Source organism: Schistocerca gregaria, unplaced genomic scaffold (genome assembly GCF_023897955.1).
Source record: "Schistocerca gregaria isolate iqSchGreg1 unplaced genomic scaffold, iqSchGreg1.2 ptg000240l, whole genome shotgun sequence".
Classification (NCBI taxonomy): domain Eukaryota; kingdom Metazoa; phylum Arthropoda; class Insecta; order Orthoptera; family Acrididae; genus Schistocerca; species Schistocerca gregaria.
Genome location: NW_026061752.1, coordinates 1,359,239 through 1,365,211, shown reverse-complemented (window position 1 = coordinate 1,365,211; position 5,973 = coordinate 1,359,239).

Sequence of the window (5,973 nt, the reverse complement as noted above, 5' to 3'; positions counted from 1 at the left end):
AACACTGTGATAGTACACAGATTACAGAATGCCACCAGATGTGCATCGGAAACTACTAGTGGTATTCCAGGGAAGGATCAAAGCGTAGACTGTTTGAGATATCACTCCCGTGGAGGAAAGTGCGCGTGGTGACTGTTGTATTTAATCCCGATGCATTTTCTGTGTTTCATCAACACTCTGATAGTCCACAGATTACAGAATGCCACCAGATTTGCATCGGATACCACTACTGGTCTTCCAGGGAACGACCAACGCGTAGACTGTTTGAGACATTACTCCCATGGAGGAAAGTGCGCATGGTGACTGTTGTATTCAATCCCGATGCAATATCTGTGTATCATCAACACTCTGATAGTCCACAGATTACAGAATGCCACCAGATGTGCATCGGAAACTACTACTGGTCTTCCAGGGAACGATCAAAGCGTAGACTGTTTGAGACATTACTCCCATGGAGGAAAGTGCGCATGGTGTCAGTTGTATGCAATCCCGATGGAATTTCTGTGTTTCATCAACACTCTGATAGTCCATAGATTACAGAATGCCTCCAGATGTGCATCGAAAACTACTACTAGTCTTCCAGGGAACAATCAAAACGTAGACTGTTTGAAACATTACTCCCATGGAGAAAAGTGCGCATGGTGACTGTTGTATTCAATCTCGATGCAATTTCTGACTTTCATCAACTCTCTGATAGTCCGCAGACTACAGGTTGCCTCCAAATGTGCATCGGAAAGTACTACTCGTCTTCCTGGGAACGATCAAAGCGTATACTGTTTCAGACGTTACTCCCATGGAGGAAAGTGCGGATTATGACTGTTGTATTGACTCCCGATGCAATTTCTGTGTTTCATCAACATTTTGAAAGTCCACAGATTACAGAATGCTTCCAGATGTGCATCGGAAACTACTACTGGTCTTCCAGGGAACGATCAAAACATAGGCTGTTTGAGACATTACTCCCGTATAGGAAAGTTCACATGGTGACTGTTGTATTCAATCCCGATGCAACTTCTGTGTTTCATCAACACTCTGATAGTCCATAGATTACAGAATGCCACCAGATGTGCATCGGAAACTACTACTGGTATTCCAGGAACGATCAAAGCGTAGACTGTTTGATACATGACTCCCATGGAGGAAAGAGCGCATGGTGACTGTTGTATTAAATCCCGATGCAATTTCTGTGTTTCATCAACACTCTGATAGTCCACAGATTACAAAATGCCACCAGATGTGCATCGGAAACTGCTACTGGTCTTCCAGGGAACGATCAAATCGTACACTGTTTGAGACATTACTCCCATCGAGGAAAGTGCGCATGGTGAATGTTGCATTCAATCCCGATGCAATTTCGGTGTTTCATCAACACTCTGTTAGTCCACAGATTACAGAATGCCACCAGGTGTGCATCGGAGACTACTACTGGTCTTTCAGAGAACGATCAAGTCGTAGACTGTCTGAGACATTACTCCCATATAGGAAAGTGCGCATGGTGACTGTTGTATTCAATCCCGATGCTATTTCTGTGTTTCATCATTACACTGATAGTCCACAGATTACAGTATGCCACCAGGTGTGCGTCGGAAATTACTACTGGTCTTCCAGGGGACGATCAAAGCGTAGACTGTTTGAGACATTACTCCCATTGAGGAAAGTGCGAATATTGACTGTTGTATTCAATCCCGATGCAATTTCTGTGTTTCATCAACACTCTGTTAGTCCACAGATTACAGAATGCCACCAGGTGTGCATCGGAGACTACTACTGGTCTTCCAGGGAACGATCAAAGCGTAGACTGTTTGAGACATTACTCCCATGGAGGAAAGTGCGCATGGTGACTGTTGTATTGAATCCCGATGCTATTTCTGTGTTTCATCAACGCTCTGATAGTCCACAGATTACAGAATGCCACCAGATGTGCATCGGAAACTACTACTGGTCTTCCAGGGGACGATCAAAGCGTAGACTGATTGAGACATTACTCCCATGGAGGAAAGTGCGAATATTGACTATTGCATTCAATCCCGATGCAATTTCTGTGTTTCATCAACACTCTGTTAGTCCACAGATTACAGAATGCCACCAGGTGTGCATCGGAGACTACTACTGGTCTTCCAGGGAACGATCAAAGCGTAGACTGTTTGAGACATTACTCCCATGGATGAAAGTGGGCATGGTGACTGTTGTATTCAATCCCGATGCAATTTCTGTGTTTCATCAACACTGAGATAGTCCACAGATTACAGAATGCCTCCAGATGTGCATCGGAAACTACTACTGGTCTTCCAAGAACGATCAAAGCGTACACTGTTTGAGACATTACTCCCATGCAGGAAAGTGCGCATGGTGAATGTTGTATTCAATCCCGATGCAATTTCTGTGTTTCATCAACACTCTGAGAGTCCACAGATTACAGAATGCCACCAGATGGGCATCGGAAACTACTACTGGTCTTCCTGGAAACGATCCAAACGAAGACTGTATCACACTATACTCCCATGTAGGAAAGGGCGGATTGTGACTGATGTATTCACTCCCGATGCAATTTCTGTGTTTCATCAACACTTTAAAGGTCCACAGATTACAGAATGCCTATAGATGTGCATCGGAAACTACTACTGGTATTCCAGGGAACGATCAAAGCGTAGACTGTTTTAGATATTACTCCGAGGGAGAAAAGCGCGGATGGTGACTGTTGTATTGAATCGCGATGCAATTTCTGTGTTTCATCAACACTCTGATAGTCCACATATTACAGAATGCCTCCAAATGTGCATCGGAAATTACTACTGGTCTTCCAGGGAACGATCAAAGCGTAGACTGTTTGAGACATTACTCCCATGGAAGAAAGTGCGCATGGTGACTGTTGTATTCAATCCCGATGCAATTTCTGTGTTTCATCAACACTCTGATAGTCCACAGATTACAGAATGCCACCAGGTGTGCGTCGGAAATTACTACTGGTATTCCAGGGGACGATCAAAGCGTAGACTGTTTGAGACATTACTCCCATTGAGGAAAGTGCGAATATTGACTGGTGTATTCAATCCCGATGCAATTTCTGTGTTTCATCAACACTCTGTTAGTCCACAGATTACAGAATGCCACCAGGTGTGCATCGGAGACTACCACTGGTCTTCCAGGGAACGACCAAAGCGTAGACTGTTTGAGACATTACTCCCATGGAGGAAAGTGCGCATGGTGACTGTTGTATTGAATCCCGATGCTATTTCTGTGTTTCATCAACGCTCTGATAGTCCACAGATTACAGAATGCCTCCAGATGTGCATCGGAAACTACTACTGGTCTTCCAGGGGACGATCAAAGCGTAGACTCTTTGAGACATTACTCCCATGGAGGAGAGTGCGAATATTGACTGTTGTATTCAATCCCGATGAAATTTCTGTGTTTCATCAACACTCTGTTAGTCCACAGATTACAGAATGCCACCAGGTGTGCATCGGAGACTACTACTGGTCTTCCAGGGAACGATCAAAGCGTAGTCTGTTTGAGACATTACTCCCATGGAGGAAAGTGGGCATGGTCACAGTTGTATTCAATCCCGATGCTATTTCTGTGTTTCATCAACACTGTGATAGTACACAGATTACAGAATGCCACCAGATGTGCATCGGAAACTACTAGTGGTATTCCAGGGAAGGATCAAAGCGTAGACTGTTTGAGATATCACTCCCGTGGAGGAAAGTGCGCGTGGTGACTGTTGTATTTAATCCCGATGCATTTTCTGTGTTTCATCAACACTCTGATAGTCCACAGATTACAGAATGCCACCAGATTTGCATCGGATACCACTACTGGTCTTCCAGGGAACGACCAACGCGTAGACTGTTTGAGACATTACTCCCATGGAGGAAAGTGCGCATGGTGACTGTTGTATTCAATCCCGATGCAATATCTGTGTATCATCAACACTCTGATAGTCCACAGATTACAGAATGCCACCAGATGTGCATCGGAAACTACTACTGGTCTTCCAGGGAACGATCAAAGCGTAGACTGTTTGAGACATTACTCCCATGGAGGAAAGTGCGCATGGTGTCAGTTGTATGCAATCCCGATGGAATTTCTGTGTTTCATCAACACTCTGATAGTCCATAGATTACAGAATGCCTCCAGATGTGCATCGAAAACTACTACTAGTCTTCCAGGGAACAATCAAAACGTAGACTGTTTGAAACATTACTCCCATGGAGAAAAGTGCGCATGGTGACTGTTGTATTCAATCTCGATGCAATTTCTGACTTTCATCAACTCTCTGATAGTCCGCAGACTACAGGTTGCCTCCAAATGTGCATCGGAAAGTACTACTCGTCTTCCTGGGAACGATCAAAGCGTATACTGTTTCAGACGTTACTCCCATGGAGGAAAGTGCGGATTATGACTGTTGTATTGACTCCCGATGCAATTTCTGTGTTTCATCAACATTTTGAAAGTCCACAGATTACAGAATGCTTCCAGATGTGCATCGGAAACTACTACTGGTCTTCCAGGGAACGATCAAAACATAGGCTGTTTGAGACATTACTCCCGTATAGGAAAGTTCACATGGTGACTGTTGTATTCAATCCCGATGCAACTTCTGTGTTTCATCAACACTCTGATAGTCCATAGATTACAGAATGCCACCAGATGTGCATCGGAAACTACTACTGGTATTCCAGGAACGATCAAAGCGTAGACTGTTTGATACATGACTCCCATGGAGGAAAGTGCGCATGGTGACTGTTGTATTCAATCCCGATGCAATTTCTGTGTTTCATCAACACTCTGATAGTCCACAGATTACAAAATGCCACCAGATGTGCATCGGAAACTGCTACTGGTCTTCCAGGGAACGATCAAATCGTACACTGTTTGAGACATTACTCCCATCGAGGAAAGTGCGCATGGTGAATGTTGCATTCAATCCCGATGCAATTTCGGTGTTTCATCAACACTCTGTTAGTCCACAGATTACAGAATGCCACCAGGTGTGCATCGGAGACTACTACTGGTCTTTCAGAGAACGATCAAGTCGTAGACTGTCTGAGACATTACTCCCATATAGGAAAGTGCGCATGGTGACTGTTGTATTCAATCCCGATGCTATTTCTGTGTTTCATCATTACACTGATAGTCCACAGATTACAGTATGCCACCAGGTGTGCGTCGGAAATTACTACTGGTCTTCCAGGGGACGATCAAAGCGTAGACTGTTTGAGACATTACTCCCATTGAGGAAAGTGCGAATATTGACTGTTGTATTCAATCCCGATGCAATTTCTGTGTTTCATCAACACTCTGTTAGTCCACAGATTACAGAATGCCACCAGGTGTGCATCGGAGACTACTACTGGTCTTCCAGGGAACGATCAAAGCGTAGACTGTTTGAGACATTATCCCATGGAGGAAAGTGCGCATGGTGACTGTTGTATTGAATCCCGATGCTATTTCTGTGTTTCATCAACGCTCTGATAGTCCACAGATTACAGAATGCCACCAGATGTGCATCGGAAACTACTACTGGTCTTCCAGGGGACGATCAAAGCGTAGACTGTTTGAGACATTACTCCCATGGAGGAAAGTGCGAATATTGACTGTTGTATTCAATCCCGATGACATTTCTGTGTTTCATCAACACTCTGTTAGCCCACAGATTACAGAATGCCACCAAGTGTGCATCGGAGACTACTACTGGTCTTCCAGGGAACGATCAAAGCGTAGACTGTTTGAGACATTACTCCCATGGAGGAAAGTGTGCATGGTGACTGTTGTATTCAATCCCGATGCAATTTCTGTGTTTCATCAACACTCTGATAGTCCACAGAATACAGAATGCCACCAGATGTGCATCGGAAACTACTACTGGTCTTACAGGGAACGATCAAAGCGTAGACTGTTTGAGACATACTCCCATGGAGGTAAGTGCGCATGGTGACTGTTGTATTCAATCCCGATGCTATTTCTGTG